Source organism: Sus scrofa, chromosome 6, assembly GCF_000003025.6.
Source record: "Sus scrofa isolate TJ Tabasco breed Duroc chromosome 6, Sscrofa11.1, whole genome shotgun sequence".
Classification (NCBI taxonomy): Eukaryota; Metazoa; Chordata; class Mammalia; order Artiodactyla; family Suidae; genus Sus; species Sus scrofa.
The window spans coordinates 8,485,707-8,511,178 of NC_010448.4; the positions used below are offsets into that span (position 1 = coordinate 8,485,707).

Here is a 25,472-nt window from a genome sequence, read left to right on the forward strand (position 1 = left end):
GTAGGCCCTGGCCCACCAGTGAGCAGATCTAATCCATTCATTGTAGCTAAGAAGGTACAGGGCAACTAGCTTAAGGATGCCATAGGAACTCGTGATATTTCCAGGCCACTTGAGGATGCCGTTGAACGGGCTGCCTCAAAGAACGAAAAGTATGCATGTGGTGGGGGGGAAGGAAGAAGGAATGTTTGCCCACGTACGACGGCTCTCGTTACTTAAAACAAAATGATGCTTCTGTAAAGCGCGTTCGTTCTGAAAGCACACATGCAGGTACCTGCCAAAAGCTCAGATTTACTGCTGCCGTTCACAGATGCCAGTGTTGAAACGCTTCGCCTGCTGCTTGCTGAGTCTTTGATTTCCTTGATCCAAAAATTACTGTAAAGTTGTTGTCTAGTGTCTGCATTTTTTTTTTTTTTTTTTTTTTTTTTTTTTTTTTGCTTTTCCTGGCACCTAATGAAATTATCAGCAATAAATGAGCTACGCAGAAGGGTTGGTTTTGCTTTTTGGTTTGTATTCTTTTCTTTTTCTTTCTTTTTCTTTTTTTTGGTCTCCTTTTTTGCAGTGTTTGGAAATGGGACGAGGGTAAGCCAGTGGGAATATTCCGAGGGCCTTTCTTTCCCGCATCTTCAGTAAATAGAATAAAGCTATTAGCATTTGGGTAATTTCAGATGGGACTGCCTGCGGAGGAGGGGGGAGCAGGGAGGAAGTTTCACGTGTTGGGTGGGAAAAATCAAACCAGCCGTGGGCATTGCAGGTGTCACTGGAGACCACACAGCCACGACCTTCCATCTAAGCGGCTGAAAGATATTAACACGGAATTCACAGGCCCGGGGTGCATCCCACACCTATTCGCTGGTAAGGTGAGAATGACAAAAAAGAGAGGAAGGGAGTTTGTTGTTGCCATTCCGGCAGCACGCATCCGTCATCAGATCCCGGGTTATCCACATGCAGCAAGTGACAAGATCGGGATGTCTTTTTAGTCATTTCAGCCTATTGAAAAGCACAGTAAGTTCATTTGCTAGCAGGTGGGCAGTGGAGATGAGAATTGAATTGATCTGAAATTGACCTGGAGGGCACGCCTCCTTTAAATTGGGTTCCACAGGCCAGGTTTCTTCTTTCCTTCTTCCCTGGCTCCTGCCAGCAGCCCAACTGAGTCCCAAGTTGAGGGTTTGCAGCTCTTTAAAGGGATTCAGACACCAGGGTTGAACCCCTCCCACCCCAGAGTTAGTCAAAATGGAGAGCTTTTTGTGACGATGGTCCTTAATTAAAGGGCTAGGGTCCCTGCTCCTATGGTGTGGGTGCCTCTGGCTTGTTTATATCCTACAGTGAGGTTCCTTCATGATCCAGGAAACAAATGGATTGGGGGAAGCCGACATGGGGGTCTCTTACTGGGCTGAAAATGTTGAATGAGAGCATAGAATGTTCTCTTTCCTTTAAAAATCTTTCTTATTTCATTTCCTTTCTCTCTCTCTCCGAGCCATTAAAATCCTTAAAACACACACACACACACACACACACACACACACACACACACACACAAAACTTAGGGGGCACATGCTGCATTTGACAGTGTTGGACGCCTGTACTGCTTTTCAGAAACCCAGGCGAGTCAGCTGGACAGGAAGCCGGGCCCCTCTCCCCTCCCAGCCAAGAGAGAGCAGAAATTCCTTCACTCCTTTGGCCTTTTTTTGTCCCAACTTGAGAACCACTGTCTCTTTCTCTGCCCCAGTGGGCAGTGCCTGCTTGCACTTGTGTCCTGAGGTTCAAAGGCTGTGTTGTTTATTTATGATTCATTTTCCCCAGACTTTTAAAAATTTCTCTCCTTCTCGTCTCCTTTTCAAGCCCAGAAGCAGTTTCTCACCCCCCGCAGCACAGAAGAAGGGTTCACTGCTTTCACAGGCACGGACGGAGAGCTGGGCCTGGGTTTCCCCCTCCAGGGGAGGGCCAAGACTTTGGGAAGAGGCCTGGCTCCCCACGTGCTGGCTGTTGTGATCTGGCAAAGCCTTTGGAACTAGAAGAGGCGGCCTTGCGTCTTCCCTAAGGCTTTGGCTTCGTGGTTGGTAAAACTGGGATGCCTTTTAACCGTCGGTGGGAAACCTAGCTGATGAGGTGTTCACCTCTGTTTGCTGGATCTTTGCTGACTTTGTAGCATCCGGACAAGCCCTCGTCTCAAACCCCGGTCAGTGTAACAAAACGGCAGGTGAAGCCCTCCCCCTACATGTGGAAGCAGGTGCTAGCCCCCGCCCCCAACTCAGCTGGGAAGACTTAAGTTGGAATCGTTGGGCCTTACAACCCGGTTCCTGCCCCAGCGAGGAGGTTTCACTTGGGAGCCAGAGCCTGAAGCTCTCACAGCAGCGCCGTGACAGTCACCCGGCTCCGCAGAGAGGGAAAAGAAAGTAAGGAAGCATTTGGTTTTATATATATTTTTTCTCCTGTTTTATTCGAGCCAGCTGTCCCCGTTCCTGAGAAATCTGGTTTTTTAGGGCGGGGGTCGGGGGGGGGTAGAATTCGGGTCCAGCACGATGTTTCTGTCTGTCTCGATGCATTGTTTTTCCGTGGTGTTCAGATTTTACATCCTCTCCAGCATCTTTTCCATCTAAGTTAAAAAAAAAAAAAAAAAAAAGAGCCCCTTGCCATGTTTGCTACAGTTACCTGATCAGAGGTGCACTTTAGGCAAGATGAGATCTAAGCCTGTGATTGCTTGTAAATGCATCAGGTGTTATTGCCAAGCTGTGGAGGCCGCGGTCATTCTGAGATGCATCTTTTTACTGTCTCTTTACAATGTAATTGGGATCGAGCTACTGCCTGGTTTCCGCTGGAGGGTTTCCTTTTTTTTCTCTTTCTTTCTTCCTTTCTTTTTCTTTCTCTCCCTCTCTCCCCCCCCCCTCTTCTTTTCTCCCTTCCTTCTTTTTTTTTTTCTTTTGCTATTGCAAGCTGCAGTAAAGTGACCTGTAATTTATAATGAAAGTTTGGTATCGTTAAACTCAGCTGTAAAATCTGACTTTGGGGTTTTGCTCATAAAATAAATATATGAAAAAAAAAAAACATAGCAGTGAGGCTTGTTCAGGAGACACAATGTCAGTACGTAGATAGCTGTGTATATGAAAATATATGTGTACATTTTTCCCAGACACGCTTAAGCTAGCCTTGAAAAAGCGTCTTGCGAAATGGCAGCTTCCTATAAACCTCCCAGTATGAGGAGACTCTGACAAGAATCTAAGCACATTTTCTTTAATGAACTTTGAATTTGTATTTTAAAGTCCATTCGTCATGCACATTATTTTTTCATTTATATGATTTTTGCACTAAAGAGCCAGCAGACACATGCTAGATTGCTGTCTGTAAGCTATACTGCTCCTTAGCTAGAAAGACCTTTTTTTTTTTTTCTTTCCTTCTAACAAGGAAGCTCATTTAGAAAGAAATGTTTATGTGAAGTGCTTGTCAGTTGGCATTTTTACTGGGTTGCTAACCCAAAGGTAAAATATAAAGCCATGTCTTTTCCTCACTGGCTTGTTGTTACCAGAAGGGTCCCTCCCTTGTTAGCTTGATAAATAATTTTACTAGGGGGACTCTGCTGTATTTTTATGCTTGCTGTCTATTTTCTGCTTGCTGCAAATAAATTTCTGTACTCAGAGGGCACTAAAACTCCAAACACATGGTATTTTCCCATTTTGCTGCTGGTGGCCTGAAATATTTATTCCATCTCATGTTTTTAATTCATTTTTAAAGGAGAAAATAATTTGTGATTAATTTCAAACCAAAATTAGTCATTTATTTCTCAGAACCAGTGCGTTGGAACCTGGAAGTGTAGTTTGTTTGTTTGTTTGTTTATTGTTGTCGAAACATTTGGCGTGTCAAACCCAGTTTCGTATTGTCACACCCAAGACAAGAGTTATTTGCTGGGGGGAGGCGGAGTCCTGAAGTTTTCTCGTTAGAGATTTCCTTGTCTTTCCAACTCTAAATATTAAGCTGTTAATGTGCAGAATGAATAGGGCTGTAGAATTCTGTCTGGAAACAAGGCACTGCGCCGTAAAATCTTTCCATTTGAAAAATGATGCCTCAGGGGCAAGTGGAGATGACACTGATTACAGGTATCAATAGAACGGGCAGACTCCGTCAGAGTCCCAGGACCTGAGACTTGGGGTTCATTACGATCGAGGGGAGATAACTGTGGGTCCATCACTGGAGCAGAGTGGGAGCTTCCTGGCACAAAACTAAATGAACACACCCTAAAACCCTCCAGGAAAATGAAAGAACGTATTCTATAAATTACAACCACAATGAACATACTCTATGATAGTACAATAATTTGCTGAATGAAAGCATGACTTGTATGCATGTTGGCAAAACAAGAGATCATTTGAAATCCATTCTGGATGATCACATAAGTGGAAATGGATTTTTTTCTCCCAAAGCAGACCTTCTGCTTGCTCTTTCCTCATGAATGGGATCTTATTTTCTGAAATGGGAAACTATTTTGACAAAGGTATCGGAGAGGTACATTTGAAAGCAGAATGCAGGGCCATGTCACCTGGATTTGGGGGGAGACTGAGTCATTGCTTCTCTGGAGTTCAGCTTCTGCAGAGATCACCAAAATGAAGAGGAAAATGTAGAAGGAGGGGCCGGTAGGTGAGTTCTCAAATATGCCTGGGGAGCCAAAGAGCAAGATATCAAACGTTAATTGTCTTGGACTTTGACCCACAAGACTTAAAAATTGCCACCCTTTCACCGTAGATAGGCGTACTGGTTACTCAAACATGTATGTGTCTTATCAAACATGTGCATAGCTAATTTTCAGCTCCACTTGGCAGGGATTTCAGAAATCATCAGAAAACAGCTTGATGACTTGATGTTTCCCCCTCTGCTTCTGCAGGTGGACTATGAGAATCAGATTGGTTTGTATTTAACGCAGAGTCAATAATTACCCTTTGCTCTCATCACTTTGGGGTGGTACCAGTTGATCAGGAGTTAGAGAACACTTCCGAGGCATTGCCAATCATGATGTTCCCCCTAGCCCTGCCCTTTGGAGGTCATCCAAAGCCTCATAGGCAGTGGTGACAGGTACCACTGATGGAGCATCTCCTGGGAGCCAGGACCTGCGCCGTCTTCGATCCATACAACTGGAGGGGCAGACATCATAATCCCCTCTAGAGAGATGAGGACACTCAGGCACAAGGCAGTTAAGATATGATTTGACCCTACACCACGGTCATGCAGATATTTCTAGCCAGACATCGCACCACCCCTGCCTTTGCCAGCTTAATCCCTCCTTCCCAGTTGAAGTGGTCAGTGTTGAGCCTCACCATACATAGTGTGAGCTCATTTGCCCTCTCTTCCTTGGTCATCTTGTACTGAGTGGGGTTGAGTGACACCTTGAGGAAGATACACGATACCCTGAGCTGGATCTGAGAGATCAGATCGAATTCTTACTCATGATCTCGACCCCAAGGACAACACCTCTGGCGGTAAAAACAAATGATTCTGTGGTTTTGATGTTGGTAGGTAACGGAGCAGCCTTCCTCGCTCAAAGATAAAGATTGTCATTTCAGGAGCATTTAAAAAATAATAGATGGTACATTTCCTTAATACCCTGTAATGTGTAAAGTGTCAGGTGCACAATTGACACTCAGGAAATTGCTGGATAGTGAAGATAAATCAGCGTTAAATCACTCCATTGAAAGCCCCATTTAATAAAAAGTTGTCAGCAAAATCTGTAGTGACAATGAAAAAGAATACACAGTTTCTGCATCTGTAAAATAGGAATAGTCCCTCAAAGCCTTTTGCAAAGGATTAAATACTATAATGTATGACAAAGAGTAACCACCTTGCCATGCTTGGCCTAGATCAGTATTGCGTGGAACAAAACTCTGACCTTGCCACTGTGCAAACCTGGATGTTTTTGAATAACGTTGGGATGATGATATTGGACTTCTGTCCGCTGCTTTAAAATAAGTGTTGTCCCAGGAATTCTCCTGTGACACAGAGGGTGAAGGATCTGGCGTTGTCACTGCTGTGGCACGGGTTCGATCCCTGGCCTGGGCACTGCCACGTGCTGTGGCTGCAGCCAAAAAAAAGTTTAAAAATGAAGTAAGTGGAACATGGAGAAGAACCTAGAAGAGTAGATTATTATCTGCCCTCCCCTGAGAAATTATCACCACCCCTAGAAAAGTTTTTGTTTTTTGCGAAAGATGTGCTTGGGAGTCACCACTGTGGCACAGTGGGTTAAGGACCCAGCATTGTCTCTGTGGTGGCATGGGTTTGATCCCTGGCCCAGGAACTTGAATGCGCTGTAGGTATGGCCAAAAAATAAAAATAAAAAAGACATTCTTAGAAAAAAAGATGTGCCAGGGAAGTTCTGTGGTCAAATAATTAGGGAAATTATGGATGAGACAGAATGAAACATTTACCTTTGTGAAACATTTAGTTTTGCTACCTTCCATCTCAGAGCCTTTATATGCGATTATGTGACCCTCCATTGGGAAGGTGACGTACAGCATCTTCCAGATGTATCTGCTCATGGAGCCTGTTTTCTCATCAGCCATCTCGTGGAAATACAGTACAGCAGTTTTGAAAAATGGCTGGCTAAACGGAGAAGTCCAGACTTATTTAATTTAGTACCAAAGGCCCCCTTTGACTCATTTCCTCCTACAAAGCCCATCTTCTGAAAGATTCATTTGGAATTCTGTGTGTTTGTTTTATTAATCAGAGCCCTCTATCAAAGCTCTAGGGCTTCTGATCAGCAAGAGAAGTGGTATCATTCCAGTGATGTATATTCAATCAAAAGCAAAGAAAACCTTCTCACGGGGTTATCCTGTAGGTCTCGCCAATGATAGCAGTGGTGCTTGCGTGCCATTACCACCTTCATGGACTCCCTGGGGGCTTTTAGGATGCCAGTTTGGGATCCTCTGCTGTGATTAAAAAACAAACAGCGGTTCCCATTCTGGTGCAGTGGAAACAAAACAGTAGGAGCCATGAGGTTGTGGGTTCAATCCCTGGCCTCGCTCAGTGGGTTAAGGATCTGGCGTTTCTGTGAGCTATGGTGTAGGTGGCAGACACAGTTCAGATCCCATGTCGCTGTCGCTGTGGCGTAGGCCAGCAGCTACAGCTCTGAGTGGAACCCTAGCCTGGGTACCTCCATATGCCGTGGGTGTGGCCCTAAAAAGACAAAAAGACAAAAAAGACACACACACACACACACAAACAAAAGCAAAACAAAACAAACAAACAAACAAACCCAGGGTCACTGTCAAGTTTGACCTGGGCCTTTTGCGATTGGATGGGTCTTCCAAGGTAAGCTCCTAGAACGAGCATGTTAATTTCTTAGAAGCTTGGACCTAAAAGCTCTGCCTTCAGGTTTCTGTTCCCCTTTTGGTAAGGTTACTGGTGTGTGTTAGGGCATGAGATACAAGATGGAAGTCGGGGGGAGCTGGGGATGAAGGTGCATTCTCTCTGTCCTTCTTAGCCTCCCTTTTCTCTGTTGGCACATCTGCTTCCTTCTCCTTACAGAAGGCTGGCCATTCCTAAGAAGGCTTTGGAATACACCTGATTCCACACTCTCAGCTCTGGGTCCCGCCCTAAACATTCTTGATTGGCGAGAAACTCTGCCATCTTGTTCCCAGAGAAGACAGCTGATTGGTTGCCTGGATGACGTGTGTACCTTTTGTCCAATCAGCACTGGCTAGGGATGGGTCTTTATGACCAGCTGCTGCCTAAGCAGATTTTCTGAAAGAATGGGATTCCACAGAGATTGGGAGATGGGCACTGCTCTATGGGGAGGAGGGAAACTGGTACCCAAGAGTCATGTCTGCCACTTAAGGATATAGGAATGAGTAGAAACAGGGCATGAAACGGCCTCCGAGCCTTGAGAGTAGATTGTAACCTTGGACGCAGCTGCAGGACTTTGACAGCTGTTGATGGCTTGCACCAGAGCAGTTCAACCGGAACCTCGAATTCTGGTGGGGCTCAGGCATCAGTATTCTTTTAAAAAATCATTCCCAGCGATTCTAATGCACAACCAGGATTGAAAACTCTTAGGGGACATGTCCAGGGACACAGTTGTCTATGAAAACCCACAAGTGAAGAGGCCACTGGTGAATTTCCCATCCTTGGTGGTTGTATCTTACACTTTGGCATTTTTCAGACCCAGTTTAAAATGAAAAGAGATGAGGAGTTCCCGTGGTGGCTCAGCGGTAACAAACCAACTAGTGTCCATGAGGACGCAGGCTCCATCCCTGGCCTGGCTCAGTGGGTTAAGGATCTGGCATTGCTGTGGGCTATGGTGTAGGTCACAGACGCTGCTCGGATCTCTCATTGCTGTGGCTGTGGCGTAGGCCGGTAGCTGCATCTCTGGGTTGACCCCTGGCCTGGGAACTTCTCTCTGCTACAGGTGCAGCCCTAAAAAGACACACACATGTAAGAAAAGGATGAGCTGTTGCTCTGTGTTCTTCCTGCTTCCTCTGGCCTTCCTGGTCCTCTGTGGACATCACCTCATTTTTTGCAAGGAGGGCTGAGGCAGTCCGATAAGACACACAGTGTAAGGGAATTTGAGTTGATTCCAGAAGCCTCGATCTTACACTGGCCTTAGCCACCAACTAGCCTTGGGACCTGGGCAGGCCACATTCCCCGCTTACTCTGCTGAGTTTCATTCTCTTTTGGGATCTGGATCAGCTGAGCTCAAATCAGATCCATTGCATGAACCAAGAGATGAAGCTGGCACAATGGCCGATTTCAAATGCACGAGGGTGTTGAGAGCCATTCCACGGAGGCAAGAAAATAATGTAATTAGTGATCAAGCTCCAAAGTTAGATGTGGTCCAAGTTATTTGCACACACTCGGGCGGTTACCAAGGAGATACTTGTATTATCTGCCGTCATTCCCAGCAGGCACTTCGTTAGTGTGTGATTGGGGTGGTAGTGGAAACAGGACCGAGGGAAATGGCACTCAGGCTGGACTTAACGGAGATGTTTGATCACACCCAGCCAGGCACGTGGATACTGCGCTGAAGCATCGCATCAAAGCATCCCCACACAGGCCCATCCTGGAGGCCACTCTCCACTCGGCCTTGTGAGACAATTGCCTTGTAAATTTCTCCTCTTCTCTCGGGCTCTGAACTCATTTATTTCCGTGTTCAGCACAGCCCTGTCCCAGGGAGCAGCCCCCCAGCATCTTGGCCTGATGGCAGGGCGTACTTGAAAAAGCAGTCAGGTGCTCAGACAGGTAACCAGAGCCTAGTAAAAGTTCCCTAAGTGATGGAGAGGAAATCTTTGCAGTCTGTCAAAATGAGGGGTTGTTCTCTTCATCTTCTCCCAGCTTTTCCACAAAACCCATTTCCTGACGTTGCCTTGACACTTTTGTGGGCTGCGTTTCCTTTCCTGGACAGCTTGTTAAATATAGTCTGTACCAGACCTATATCTTAACATCCTCTTTGGGAGAGCTGTTGGAAAACAGACCCTTGTGCTCTGGCTGCTTGGGTGTCAGAGTTGGTAGGCTTTATTTTAAGATTTAATCCAACGAACACTTAGTTTGCACCTGCTGTGCACTAGAATATGGATTGCATGCCGGAGGACTCAGAAACAAAAGGGCACCGTTCTGGCTCCCAAGATTTATTATTGATGCAGAGAAACAGTTTAAAAAAAAGATAAATGCTGGGTTTGGTTGGATAAACGCTTTGCAAAAGCTATGGGGTCTGTGAAAAGGAGGAGGGCGGCCACTGGGTGAACACCCTATGTGAAAGCAAAAGCTACGAGGGTAGCAAAAGAAAACCAGTTGGTTTTTTTTTTTTTTTTTTTTTTTTTTTTTTGTGTGTGTGTGTGTGTGTTTTAGAGCTGCACCCACAGCATAAGGAGGTTCCGCAGCATATGGTGGTTCCGCAATTAGGGGCAGAATCAAGCTGTAGCTGCTGACCTACGCCACAGCCACAGCCACACCAGATCCGAGCCACATCTGCGACCTACACCACAGCTTACGGCAATGCTGGATCCTTAACCCACTGAGTGAGACCAGGGATCAAATCCGCCTCCTCATGGATGCTAGTCAGGTTTGTTAACCACTGAGCCACAATGGGAACTCCTATTTTTTTTTTTTTTTTTAACTTAGGATAGGGAAGCTCTTCCTTAGCCTGATGTAAAAACCTTAGCCTGTACAGCAAATGATTAAGTTTGACTGCATAAGCATTTAAATGCTATGCACAGGAAAAACACCATGGATAACCCAAAGACAAACAACCCAGTGAGAAAAATCACGCAACCCCCAAGACGGTCAAAAACTCAATTTCCTTAGATTGAAGAGCTCTTATAAATTCACAAGAAAGAGGGTAAACCGCCTGGTGGGGAAATGGGGCATCTCTTGGAAAAAGTAAATACAAAGGACCTGTAATCTTATGAAACTACGTTCACTTCACTCATAACCAAATACTAATCACCTCTCTGGGCTGGGATGCGGGCCAGTAGACACACATACCGTGTTGTGAGCCTGTAAATTGGACAACTTCTTAGGGGGCTATTTTTGGTAATTTTTTTTCTTTTTTTTGTCTTTTTGCCACTTCTTAGGCCACTCCCATGGCACATGGAGGTTCCCAGGCTAGGGATTGAATTGGAGCTGTAGCCACCGGTCTACACCAGAGCCACAGCAGTGCAGGATCTGAGCCGCATCTGCGACCTACACCCCAGCTCACGGCAACGCTGGATCCTTAACCCACTGAGCAAGGGCAGGGACCGAACCCACAGCCTCATGGTTCCTAGTTGGATTTGTTAACCACTGAGCCATGACGGGAACTCCTATTTTTGGTAATTTCTAATAGCACAGAATATTCACAGACCAAAGACCCTATTGTACACATTTCATGCCTGGGGATTCTTACTTCATCACAGCAGCATGGGCATAGCTGGAATAAACTTGGTTTATTTATGTGAGTTGGGGAGAAAGGATTGTCCTGGACGTGGACTGAGATGGGTGAGCAGGGGTTCAAGGCAGAAGAATTCTCAAGGCCAGGCCAAAGAGGGCATGGAAACAGAAGATGAAAAAATGAAGGAGAAGAGTTCCCACTGTGGCTTAGTGGGTTAAAGATCTGGCGTTGTCTCTTTGGCAGCACCGGTTTGATCCCCAGCCTGATGCAGTGGGTTAAGGACCCTGCATTGCCACTCCTGGGTCATAGGCCGCAGCTGCGGCTCGGATTCAGTCCCTGGCCCAGAAACTTCCGTATGCCACTGGTGCAGCCAAAAAAGAAAAAAATAAATAAAAACAAAAAAACCAAAACAAACAAAAAAGAGAAATGCAGTACTGTGGCTGGTGCCCTGACAGTTGGGGTGTTGCCTTTCTTTGAAGCGCTTCTGCCCAGCACTCACTTTCACAAATGTAAAACCATCCAGATTTCTCGCCTCCTCTGGATCAGTGAATCTTACTCCATGCACCCACCAGATCTGGGACTCCTGTGCATTAACCGAATGCAGGCCTGTATCCTCCATTCTATCCCCTTTCCGTATCTTCTGCATCATCACAGCCAAAAGCGTCGGAGAGAAAAATGGGCGGAGCTTTTTTCAAAGAGCTGCTGGGGACTTGGTCACATGTCTGCCGTTCACAGTTATTATCAGTCGCAGATGCAGGGCAGAAGGGCCTGGTAAGTTCCCACACAGGCCTCTTTGAAAAAAAAAAAACGTCCCCTGTGGTGTGGCCACCAGGCTCCCCTCCACTGATCCAGTATTTGGGGGCTTTGAAGTTGGTTGTGGAAATTTCACTGCTTTCTTTGACGCCAACAAATTGCTCCAAAGTGCTACAAATGTAAAAAAGACTAAGGGAGTTTGAGCAGCAGCTTAGAGGTGGAATCCCCTTAAGCCATTGACAGAAAAATGTGTTTCTGCTTTCAGTTTTTAATTTGTGCGTGATATGTTAAAATGCAGCAGTGCCCTTACAGTCTTCTATTAGAGAAAAATGATGAGTGAGTCAGGTGCTGGCTGGTGAGGAATGGAGTACATTCTGGAACCTCATTCTTTGAACGTGGTGCAGGGCCCAAGCTGCCTGCAGAGAAATTGTGTAAAACAGTTTTTGTCTGTTGTGTTGAAAAGCATTTCCAGCAAGGGGGCGAGTGTTCCCAAGGTGCACATGGATTTGACTGGTTGTCGAGACAAGATTTCTCTGCTGAGCTGGGAAATCCTGCAGGTGCATCCTGCAGCAGCCCACGAAAGGGCAGAATATAGGGAGACGCCCAGATGAAATGAACATGGATATTGAACAGAGCGGGATAAATCACCAGGGGTGGAGTCGTCCAAGAAGAACCTTAGGGGAAAAGTTCCCGTTGTGGCTCAGGGATCACAAACCCGACTAATATCCACAAGGACATGGGTTCGATCCCTTGCCTCACTCAGTGGGTTAAGGATGCATTGTTGCCGTGAGCTGTGGTGTAGGTTGCAGATGCAGCTTGGATCCCTGCGTGGCTGTGGCTATGGCTGGCAGCAGCAGCTCTGATTTGACCCCTAGCCTGGGAACTTCCATATGCTGGTGCTGTGGCCCTAAAAATTAAACAACAAAAAAAAGTAGAATCTTAGGAGATGGAGAAGGTGCGAGCATCCGGGAAGAAGTGGCCAGATGCTCCAGCCTGTGGAGAACAGGATGGGAGAGGACACGGCCAGGTTAACAGGGGAGTGGCTTTGGACTTTGCAAAGGATGCTGAGGAGATGGGCTTGCCCAGGCTGAGGAGGGCTAGGTGGATATTAGGACCATCAGAAGGTAATGGCGGCAGGGGGAGGGATGAGAATTTGGGGGGATGCTTAGGGATTGTGAAAGGAGATGTTGAACCCCATTCACACCTGCAGCAATGATGCTCTTACCTTGAGGATATATCCGACTTAATGCCAAGCATTAACCTGCCAATTTGGGGAGCCTCCTTCACCTCTTGAGCTGGTGCGGCGTTCAACTAAATAGCTTCCAAAAAGCTTAGAGATTTAGGTAAATCAATGGAAGAAGGATCCAAAAAAAATAGAAGAAAAAGAAGAAGGAATGATAATGATGAAAGGAGCTGGGCTACTTGGGGCTGTGGTTTGAGGCTGAAAGCGGAGGGAATTGCGACCTGGTTCTTGTCACTTCTGTCCAGGATTCAGGCTGCTGGGTCAGGGGGCCACACTCAACTGTCTTTAGTGTTAATGCTTGGACTTTGACTGATGCCTCCCTGAGAACCAGGGTCAGCTCCCTCAAGGTCGGTAGTTCTCCGCCTCAGCTCCCTGTGAGAATGCCCTGGAATGCTGTCAAAATCCCAGTGCCTAAGCCCCAACCCAGATCAATTTCATCAGAGTCTTAAGGTGGTACCCAGCGGCAGTATTGTTTGCACAGGCCCCTGGGTGATGGGAAGGGTACCCTGGGGAAGCAAGACACTGGGTCTCGCACTTCCCTGAGCACCAGGTCACCTGAAGGACTGGTTAAAACTCCGATTGCTAGTAGCCCCGCCCCTCAGATGTCTGAGGCCGAGCATCCTGGGGCGGGGCCTGAGAATGTACCTTTCTAACCACTTCCCAGGTGATGCTGGGAGAACCTCGGCCCTCAGGTAACTGAATCAGCATTTGGAAAAGAGTCCCGTGGAGAAGTCAGGTAGACAGGGTCCATTCCCAGCTCGGCAGCCCGCATGCGTGACCTCATTGTTTGTTTCAGGCATGGACAATTTTGCTCCCGGGGGCTAGGCGGCATCTGGAGACATTTTTGGTTGTCGTGACAAAGGGGACTGGGTGTTCCTGTACTCAGCATCCTGCAGGGCACAAGACAGTCCCCACAGTAAAGTGTTGGCAGGTCCAAATGTCATTCCTACTGAGGTTGGGAAAGCCTGCTGTAAAGCTTCTGAGCCTCTTTGAACTTCATAAATGAAGTGGGAATAGTCATACTGTTTTTCTCAGGTGTCTATTAAGAAAAAATGAGGAGTTCCCATTGTGGCTCAGTGGGTTAAGGATGGTGCTTTGCCATAGGCTGCAGTGGAGGTCGCAGACGCAGCTCAGATCCAGTGTGGCTGTGGCTGTGACATGGGCCGCTGCTGCAGCTCGGATTTGACCCCTCGCTCAGGAATTTTCATATGCTCGAGGTGCGGCCATGAAAAGAAAGAAGAAGAAGAAATGAGATCTCTCCAGCAAGTGAGCAAGGGAAGCCGTTGTTTGTTTGCAGCAGGGGCCCCAGGAAAGCCTTGCCGGAAATAAAAGGAAAAGAATAAATGAGATGCTACAGATAAAGCACAGTGGGCAGGAAATGCCTAATATACCGTAGTTGTTCTTACCTCCAGCTGAGTCACTGGGTGATCCAGAGTTGGCTGAAGGACTTGACCGCCACAGACCTGTTTTCTCATCTGTAAAATGGGCCCAGCAAGAAATGCAACCCCCTGAAGGGTCGTCGTGAAGATGAGGGGTAATCTATGCAGAGTCCCAGGGAGTCGTCAATAAACGCAGTCTAGGATTACAGCTTTCCGTTACATCTTTAGGCAGACGTTGATTCTCTCCCTTGAAGAGTGTAAGATGCTGGCAGAAGGCTTTGCACCTTGCAGGTCCGTTATATAGGCGAGAAGTCAGCTAATTTCTTGTTGCCAGGTTGGAAGGACTCACAAACAATAGCCCGGATAGGGTGACTTCTTAGCATTCCAGGCCAGATCCAAGAATCTCAAGCCAAAATTTTGTCCAGCCTTAACACAGGTCTCCTTGAATGAGAACTTGGTGATGTGAAGTGTTTAAGAGACAAAGCAGCTCCGGGACCCACATTCCATAGGCAGCCCAGTCTCAAAAGGCAATAAGTGACTTAGACCCCCCCCCCCCCCCCCCCCGCCCAAGCCCTCTCCGCTTGCTAGATGCAGCAGGGATTTGAACCTAGGTCTGTTAGACTCTAGTGCCTGGCTTCTCGACCAGCTATTGGCTTATGAGAGAAGTTAGAGCAGAAACCCAGCAAAAAACACCAGGGTCTGCCAGGGGCTGTTCACAGACACTGGGACCTGCCCGATCTCTTCTGCCAAGAGCCTCCTGCTACCATCTCCACGATGGCCTCAGAGGTAAAGCATCATTCTCTAATTTGCACACAAAATGGATTTTAGTACCTGGATTTTATTGAGAAACCGACTCCCTCGTCCCCCATCCCCAGCACTGGAAAACATATTGTCTTCTTTACTGTAGTTCATTTTGCCTTCCGAGGTGATTAATGAATTAAAGATGCAGTGTATTTATTCTTTTGCCTGATTACCATTCTGTAATAAATCTAAGCTCTGGAGTCTGTCGATACGGGAAGACCAAGCTGCCTCTTTGGAAAATAAAGGTTTGTACGTGAAGCTTAACTTCCAGCTCTCAGATGCAGGAGAAAATTCACCTTTGGAGCCTTGGAAAAAATTAAGGGGGACCCTCAAATGAGATACTGGCTGGCAGCTAGAAGATTCCAGTTCTGCGAATGAGATGGCAGGCCTTTTGCTCCCCTCCCCCACTACTCCAGGGTGTGGGAAGACCCACTGACCTGTAGATGGGGTTTTTACAGCAGGCATCCTGACTGCGAGGCCCTTCCTGGAGGTGACGGTGGGGAGAGAGGTGGCCCGCCCGACGTTCTCGCCCCAGATCTGCATGATTTTATTGTCCACGTAAAACAGTGGCCACTGGGATGGTGTCTAATCTCTGGCTGGGTGGCCGTGATGGTCAGTCAATGGAATGCGTGGGCGTGAGGTTACTGGTTTCCAGGGGAACCCGGGGGGAGGGGGGGCAGGAGAGCAGGGTGCCTAAGAGCACTGCCGGCGACGTCCCCGAATGTCCAGCTCTGCCTTGTCACTTCCTGGCTGTGTGACTCTGGGCCAATCTGGTTTCCTCATCCATCCAGTGGGGCCCCCTTCCTCTCTTCCTCCACCCGCCAGGGCTGGTGGGGCCTGGGCTTGCTCGCAGCACCTGCAGAGGATGAGGCTACGCTTTGCCTTTGGAAGATCCGACCTCCAGTGGCCCTCGGCCAGTCTGACCTGTGCCGGGGCAGGAAGCCCACAAAGAGAAACAAAATGAGACCAGATTGATAATATCATTGGCCATTTGCTTTTATTTGTATTTTATTTTATTTTGTTTGACTGTTGTATTTTATTTTTTGCTTCTCTAGTCGCATCTGTGGCATATGGAAGTTCCCAGGCTAGGGGTCGAATCGGAGCTACAGCTGCCGGCCTACACCGCAGCCCCAGCAACTCGGGATCTGAGCTTCGTCTGCCACCTACACCACAGCTCACAGCAGCGCTGGAGCCTTAACCCACTGAGCAAGGCCAGGGATCAAACCCAGATCCTCATGGATTCTAGTCGGATTCGTTTCTGCTGCCCCCTGATGAAAACTCCGTATTTGTTTATTTTAAAACGAGCAAACGAGAGTGAAAACAAACAAAAAGCCAGTGGCTTATATGGGTTCATTTCTCAGCTGCTGCTGACCGGACAGAATATATAATATATATGTTTTTCATGTATATGTGTATATAATTTGTTATATACGTATTTTATATGTATAATTCATAACAAAGTCGTAATCAAAAATCAGATCAAATGAGTCCCCTTTCTAGCTAACCCTGGCATTTTTGATGGTAGGCAGCCTTCCTTTATAGGCGGTTTTCCATCCCGTGACAGGCCAAGGCTTACCTTCAAGGACCCTATAACATCCCCTAGAAAGGGACTCGAAATTATCTCCACATCCTTTTTGTCTGGAAAGAGCATCCCTACACTCAGGAAGGCCTCGGAGGGTCCAAGAGCCAAAGAGACTTTGGAAACCCAAGTCCGGGTCCCAAAGGCCTTCCCCTCACTGTGAGCTTCCCGGGCCGGGGCTCCCGTGCACGCTGTGCCCTGCTCAGAGGGGCGGGTGGCTGGGCAGCTGTGCGAGCAGAGGGCCCGGGGCCTCACCCACACGCCACACGTGTCTGGTTGGCGAGAGGTCTCCAGGGGCTCTTGTGCACGAAGCCCTGAGCCGCCTCCTTAACTGAGCTGCTGCTTCCTGGGCGCCCACCTGCCCGTCTGCACACCTTTCCTGACCAGCCCAGGCCCCTTGCTCCCCCTGCCCCCCGCCCCAGTGCCCCCAGCTCCATGAGAAAGCTGACACGTTGAAATCTCACTCCAGCCCAGACGTTCCCAGACACTCAGCTGTATCATTTTCAAGTGCGGCCGCAGGATGGGTTCAAAGCTCTTTCTGCTCCCCCTTTTTTTCCCCAGGACACCTCTCTTGGACCTCATCCTGCTGGGGACCAATGCCTCCCTTGCTTCCCCCAAGTTCCTCCCTCCTTCACTGCTGTCACTAGAACCCGAGCATTCTGAGTAACAGATACAAGAACGCTGTGCCAGCATGACCAGCATGCTTCCTAAGACCAAGAGACACTGCTTCCCCTCTTTCTCCCAGGAACAATACAACTGCAAAGGTGGAGAGGAGAGAGGCTGCCCGGCAAGGCTGCGCATTTAATTATGCAGTGAAAGCCTCTTAGTGGGAAGTCCCAGGAGGCCTGAGGAAGTGGCAGTGGCAGGAGGGGGAGGGGAGCTGCGCAGAGCAGGGCTTGCTGCATTTGCTGCACTGAGATTCTTCCCACTAGAAGGGTCGCCTGTTCTGCCTGCTGTACAGTAGGGAAAAAAAATTGTATTGGGGCAATAACAATTAAAAAAAATTAAAAAAAAAAAGAAATACAAGGGATTGTGAACTAGATGAAGGAGCAGTTTCAGACCCAAGCTTGTAGTTAGAGCCTGCCTTTTCCAGCATTCCCAAAGGGTCACCAGTGATTCTGCTCTGAGGAGACTGGATGACACTTGTAAAAAGTGAAAACCTTTATAGGAAGCAAAAGGTTTCCTCCTTCCCAACCGGAAGCGCTGGGGAGGACACCCTTGGCATCAGGAAAGGACAGGAAAGCAGAGAGGACACCCCCTGAGAGCATTCCGACTGCCAAACCCATTTTGGGTATGTGTGTTTGTTTTGCTAGCTCTTTATTTATTAAGGCACCCAGAGTCCTTGCTGTCCTATAGAAATCGAATGAGCCCCATTTAAAGTTTTTCCATTTTTTAGCAACTACATTTTAAAAAGCAAAAAGAGGGGAATTCCATTGTGGCTCAGTGGAAATGAATCAGACTAGTGGGCAGAGGTTCGATCCCTGGCCTTGCTCAGTGGGTTAAGGATTCGGCATTGCCATGAGCTGTGGTGTAGATTCCAGATGTGGCTTGGATCCTATGTGGCTATGGTGCAGGCTGGCGGTGACAGTTCCAATTTGACCCCTAGCCTGGGAACCTCGATATGCTAAGGGTGTGGCCCTAAAAAGACAATAAAATAAAATAAAGACTAAAAAGAAACAGGTGGAATGAATTATGATATTATTTAAAACACACTGCATCACCATAGTGTCAGGGCAGATAACAAAATGTATTACTGAGCAATTTTACAATCATTTTGTGTGTACCTGCCACGTCTCCGAAATTGGGCACCTATCTCAGTTTCATTGCCAAATATTCGGTGTTTAGTATGAAACAGAGCCTGACCCAAACAATCCAGGTATGCTTGAAAGAAAAAAGATCTGGCATGGCTTTAGTGTATCCATTTAAAAGTAAAGTAGTTAAAACCAGAGACAATTAAATATTCAGTTCCTCAGCCACCCAGCCAGTTTTCAGATACTCAGTGGCCACAGGAAGCCTGTGGTTACATCACTGCAGGGTGAATTAAGAGTTGGAGGGTTATCCGCGTTACCTGGTTGCTAACTAGCAGTGGGAGATTTAGTCCAGGGCCCTTATGGACACGGTCTTCAGCCAAGTGTCAGATCCTTCAGAATGGAAGCTCTGGCTGTTTGTGCCATGTAAACACCAAGCCCAGCACCTGCATATAATACATACGTAATAAGTCTTTGCCGAATGGATGGACAGACAGGAGAGGGGACAAATGAAGAACTTTCTGTTCGGCAGGTGTGTGTGCATTTAAAACAGGAACGTGAGTGATGGTTTGGGTTTTGCGTGTTCTGCTTTTTAGTTTTGGGGCAGGGGTCTGAAGAAGGAGGGAGGAGCCCCTTTCCTGGAACCGGGGGAGGAGCCGAATCCAGAAGGACAAGGATGGGGAGGTCTCCCGCCAGTGCCACCCCCTGAGTAGGGTGCTGTTTCCTCTCCTCTTTGACTTGTTCTTTTAAGGACTAAGTCCTGGGTGGGAACCTTGGACAGCAGCGAGAAAGTGAGTGCAGGGCCTTCAGCAACTCAGAGATGCTGAAGCATGGGGATTGGAGACACTGGAGACTCTGCCCGTGTCAGGAAATCTGCCTTCTTAGGTCTGTGCTTAAGGACGAGGCTTAGAAACATCACGGACTATTTGTTGGCATCCAAGGACTAGATAAGGTAGAGGGTGTTGTGTGCATTGGTTAGAAACAGATCTCTATGCTTTAAAAATGCATTTGGGGAGTTCCGTTGTGGCTCACTGGGTTAAGGACCCCACGTTGTTTCCGTGAGGATGTGGGTTAGATCCCTGGACTCGCTCAGTGGGTTAAGGATCTGGTGTTGCTGCAAGCTCAAATCTGCTGTGGCTGTGGCTGTGGCATAGGCTGGCAGCTGCAGCTCCAATTCGACTCCTAGCCTAGAACTTCCCTACACCATGGGTGTGGCTGTGAAGTGAAAAGAAAAGGAAATGCATTCTTCTCAAGGATTAAGACCTGTGTCTCTGAGTCCTAGGACCTGGAACGCGGTGACGGAGTCCATTCACTTTGTCATTTCTTCCCTCTTTCCTTCCATGCGTTTATTTGTTCACCTGACACATCCCCTATTAAGGAGCAGTAGTGTGGGAGTTCCCTGGTGGCCCAGCATTGAAGGACTCAGTGTTGCCACTGCTGTGGTGAGGATTCTGTCCCTGGCCCAGGAATTTCCACATGCTGCAGGCATGGCCAAATAAATAAAGAAAGGAGCGATTTGCTATAACTGTACTCTGTCTTTCAGGCTGAGAAAGTGTGCTCTGACCACACCTGGTCTGGGTATTAGATGCAAGACTGCCATCGAGGATTGTGTCTTGAGAAGTTAGCGGGTCGAAGATGGAAAGGGGAAATGCTTTGCAAGTAGAACAGGAAGTGCATGGGAAGGCTGAGGCCAGAGAGGAGCTGAGAACTGGCCAGGGAGCAGTTGTGAACTTGGGGACAAATGGCACATGTAGAGGCTGGAGACACTATTGTGTCTATTTCTGGCTCCTAAGGACCTTGCTTGCTGCCCAGGGCAACCCAGGCTCTCAGCAGATACATTCTGAATTAACGAAGGCAAATAGTTGTCCCCAGGATTCCAAGCTTTGGGGGCCCATCTCGTCAAGCAGCAGATACACCTCTTCCTCTTAGCCTCTTGGGTTCCCCTCTGAATTGTGTAGATAATTGTTCTAACTTCTTTTGACTTAGGAGAACTTTTTTTTTGGCCTCACCCATAGCATGTGTAAGTTCCCTGGCCAGATCGAACCTGAGCCACCGCAGTGACAACACCAGGTCCTTAACCCATGAGCCGCCAGGGAACTCCCTGGGAAACATTTTCAGTCCTATTTCCCAAGGTATCTCCCACAATCACATATGTTTGGAGAAAAACAAACAGATTATAGTTCAGGTTATTTTTTATGCCTAGCTTCATAGCCAATGTTTTTGCTTGGCTTTTTTATTTTCAACACTAGGTTGAATGCCCAGATAGAGGATGTCATGGGTTCCCTCCTCTCTGGCCCACATCTCCCATTCTTTTGATTTCTCTGATTTAACCAACTGGACCTCCAAAGCAATATGTGACTTAACGGACTTTTTGAAAGGATCGTGTTAGTGACAGAGACAGAAGGGAGACACAGAAAATAAAATGAAACAAACGGAAGCAAACCGAAAGGATGATACGGTAGGAGAACTTTCAAGGACCCATGTATTGCTTTTCTTATCACATCTGCCCATCAAGAGATCCAAGCCATAAACCATGTGATCAAGAAGACAGAAAAAAAAAAAAAAAAGAGAAATATAGCACCATCAGCATTTTTCATTTCCGTTGGCTCCTCTAATTTAAAAATAGAATCATGTTGAACATCTTAATTAGGGACAGTAACGTACAACAGGTTTTTTTTTTTTATGAACATCTAGTAATTTACTCTTGAAGTAAATTATAGTCAATTTATCTGCAGTGACAAGTCAATAAAACAGTCGAAGCCTCAAGCCTTTCCATCATCTGATATTTGTTTCTCGTTTTTCCTGCTGGATGGGAAGCAGGGCAACAGGTAAGGGGTCTGGACAGCTCAGGGTGGAGGCTGTGGGTTTTGAGTCGGCCACTTGCAGGTGGCCCCTTTGAAAGACCCCGTCTGATTTTTGCCAGCTGTCATGTGTGTAGGATTTGCATCAAGGTGCACCTTGTTGAAAAGAAAGACCAGCCTGCGTCTTTGGTTCTTGCTCTGTGGATGCTTGGGGCAATTCAAGTGGTATGCTCAACTTCCATCTGCTTTTATCAGTGGTTCCTTCTTCTTCTTCTTCTTTTTTTTTCCTTTTTCCATTTCTTGGGCCTCTCCCGTGGCACATGGAGGTTCCCAGGCTAGGGGTCTAATCGGAGTGTAGCCATCGGCCTACACCAGAGCCACAGCAACGCGGAATCCAAGCCAAGCCGAGTCTGCAACCTACACCACAGCTCACGGCAACGCCGGATCCTTAACCCACTGAGCAAGGCCAGGGATTGAACCTGCAATCTGATGGTTCCTAGTCGGATTCGTTAACCCCTGAGCCACGACGGGAACTCTGATTCCTTCTAATGAGTGTTATGTTCGTGCAACAAACCATCAATAGCCAGAAGCAAGGGGCCTCCATGGGGCTTTGTTCTTGGTGATGCAAGCTGGGTTAATAGCTGAGCCCACTCAAACCACGGCCAGTGTCGTCAGGTGCGATGCTTGTGTGTGACAACTTGTACTGTGGTTTCACAAAGGGCAGTTACATCAAAGTCTACAGCCCCCAAACCCGCACTCGGTGACCAGGCACGATCACAGAGACACACCCTGGGTAGGGGTTTTTGTGCTGTTTCCTCTGGTTCAGGGGAGAAGCACATGTGTCCAGCCAAGAAGAAAGAAATTCTGTGAATAACGTACCTGGTTTCAGAGAAGGGAAAGCACATTCTGACTTCCATTCAGGGAAAGCAAGCAGGACGCTTACCCTGTGGTCGTCTCTTAGAGTTTAAAAGCTTCCAAAGGATCAGGAGCCCCCATTACAAATATGAGGCTTTTCCATCGTGGCTCAGCAGTAACAAATCCAACTAGTACCTCTGAGGATGCAGGTTCATTCCCTGGCCCCCCTCAGTGGGTCAAGGATCCTGCCTTGCCATGAGCTGTGGTGTAGACTGGCAGCTCCAGCTCCGATTCAACCCCTAGCCTGGGAAGTTCCGTATGCTGTGGCTGCGGCCCTAAAAAGACAGACAAACAAACAAACATGAGAATCAGGTTCAACGTCCCGAACCAAAGGGAAGATGGGAGTTTTGTCTTGTTTTCCCCAGGAAGCTGCTGGACTTGTGAATGGAACAGCAGTGAGGCGGTAAGATTTAGGAAAACTAAATCTGAGTCTTTAGGGATATTGGTTTAGCTCGATGTAGCCTCAGGGCCTGGGACCGCTTTCCAACTTTCACTGAAAATCCTCCATTCTGTGCTTCTCCAGGGGCTCAGCTGCAACCATGTGCTTTGCTTTTTGTGTGTAGTGGAGCCGATCCCTAAAAGTTCAAAGCCAGCCTTCCCTTAAGTGAGAAAGTAAATGATAATACAAAGTCCATTCCAATAATGCCTTTTAATTTGACCCCAAAGAAATCAAGCACTGCACCATGGTCCTTTGAAATGACAGAGCTGATCAGTGTGGTCAAGCAGACAGAAGGAGGTGACCTTAAACGCTGGCATTTCCTTGAGATGGGCTGCTTGAACCTCTCTCCCTCCCTCCGTCCCCCTTCTCCCCTTCCTTCCTTGCTCTTTCTCTGTTTAGTGTCAAGTTCCCAATGTGCTCTTTGAGGAGAGTCTAACTCAAGCATTAACGGGTTCTGTTCTCTTTAACACTTTGCTTTCTGGCTTTTTACGACATCCCTTGTGCTAATACAGGCTCCCACAGACCAACACAACCCCAAAACCAAATGGACCAGCCTGTAAGACATGTTGGCTTGGGTGGTCTCTAGCTGGCTTGCTCCATGCAGTGGTCAGGCTCTAGAACAGAGTTTCACCTTCTGATCTTTGGGAGCAGGCAAGAGAGGCCACAGTGCTTCCCCTGAACTGCTCCCATCACAAACTGGGAAGTTCATGGTCCTGTTCCCTGAAGCACCTCACCTTGGCTTAAAGGTCACCTCCCCCAGGAAGCCTTCTCTGACTGCCTTAGGTTTTCCATCTCAGATTTATGGCCTCAAACCACCACCATGTCTCCTTCAGATGTGCATCTCGGCTCACTGGGGTGAACCTGTGTTTTCTCCTGTATCCTTGCCACTCACACGGTACTCAGCAGACGCCAGGCGCTGAATGTGCCTGAGTTGAAGAAATAGGAAATTCCGTATGACTCCTGTCTTTGTGATAGTAACTAGCCTTCCTGAAGGATGACCTTGTTCAGACACAATAATGATCATTCCTGTTAAACTGCAGTCCTCTGAAACGTTGGCCACTGTTACCTTTTTCTTTTCATTATAGTTTGTTACAAGATAGTCAATATAGTTCCCTGAGCTATACAGTAGGACCTTGCCGTGTGTCAATTTTGTATAAAGTCATGTATATTTGCTACTCCTAAACTCTTAATTGATCCCTCCCCACCCCCTTTCCCTTGTGATAACCATACATTTGTTTTCAAAGCCTGTGAGTCTATTCCTGTTTTGTAAGATCATATGTATCATTTTTATTTTTTTTTTATTTTTATTTTTTTGTCTTTTGTCTTTTTTTTTTTTGTTGTTGTTGTTGCTATTTCTTGGGCCACTCCCACAGCATATGGAGGTTCCCAGGCTAGGGGTCAAATCGGAGCTGTAGCCACTGGCCTACGCCAGAGCCACAGCAACGCGGGATCCGAGCCACGTCTGCAACCTACACCACAGCTCACGGCAACGCCGGATCGTTAACCCACTGAGCAAGGGCAGGGACCGAACCCGCAACCTCATGGTTCCTAGTCGGATTCGTTAACCACTGCGCCACGACGGGAACTCCATATGTATCATTTTTAGATTCCACATATAGGTGATATCGTATGGTATTTGTCTTTCTCTTTCTGACTTCACTTGGTATGATAATCTCTGGTTGCCTCCATGTTGCTGCAAATGGCCTTATTTCAGTCTTTTTCAAGGCTGAGTAATATTCCACCATACCCAAGTACCCCCATCTTTTTTATCCCTTCTTATGTCAATGAACATTTAGGTTGCTTCCATATGTTGGCTGTTGTAAAATAGTGCCATTACATAAACATTGGGGTGCAAGTATTTTTTTTCAAATTAATGTTTTTGCTGGATATATGCCCAGGAGTGGCATTGCTGGATCAAATGATAGTTCTATTTTTAGTTTTTTAAGGAAACTTCATACTGTTTCTCATAGTAGCTGCACCATTTTACATTCCTATTGGCACTGTAGGAGGGTCCCCTTTTCTCCCACTCTCTCCAGCATTTATGGTTTGTGGACTTTTTGATGTTGGCCATTCTGGCTGGTATAAGGTGATACTTCACTGTAATTTTAATTCACATTTCTCTCATAATTAGCAGAGTTGAGCATCTTTTTGTGTGCCTACTGGCCATCTGTGTGTCTTCTTTGGAAAAACTTCTATTTAAAACTTCTACCCATTTTTTGATTGTTTTGTTTATTTAGTTACTTATTTCTTTGTTATTGAGTTGTGTGAATAGTTTGCATATGTTAGAAATTAAGTTTTCTCAGTTCATCATTTGCGAATATTTTCTCTCATTCTGTATGTTGTCTTTTCATTTTGTTTATGGTTTTCTTTGCTGTGGAAAAGCTTCTAAGTTTGACTAGGTCCCATCTGTTTATTTTTCTTTTTTTTCTATTGCTTTGGGAAACTGACCTAAGAAAACGTTGGTCGGATTTATGGCCGAAAATGCTTTGCCTCTGTTCTCTTCTAGGAGGTTTATAGTCTTATATTTACATTTTGAAGCTATTTCGAGTTTATTTGTGTGTGTGGTGTGAGGAAGTATTCTAACTTCATTGACTTACATGTAGCTAGCTGTCCAGTTTTCGCAGCGCCCTTTGCTGAAGAGGCGGTCTTTTCTCTGTTGTATAGTCTTGCATCATTTGTTGAAGATTAATGACCATAGGTGTGTAGGTTTATTTCTGGGGCTCTCTATTCTGTTCCATTGGCCACTGGTATGATGCCTATTTTGCAGATGAAAAAACTGAGTCATTGAGACTCTGACATGCCTAGGGCCACGTAACTGGTAAACAGCATGGCCAGGGCATAAACTGCAGGCTTCAGCCAGTGCCTGGAACCACAACTGGGTTAATTAGTCCATTTGTACACTGCATTTGCTCTGACTCCCCTGGTGAGTCTGTTCCTGCTCAGTGCTGGGGATGTTCCTTTCCCCTCTGTACCT

At 46.9% G+C, this 25,472-nt stretch overlaps 1 protein-coding gene across 1 annotated transcript in view; it reads left to right on the top strand.

Moving 5' to 3' along the window:
* MAF (MAF bZIP transcription factor) overlaps positions 1-25,472 on the top strand; it is a 441,277-nt gene that overhangs the window by 16,971 nt on the left and 398,834 nt on the right. The window lies entirely within an intron of this gene.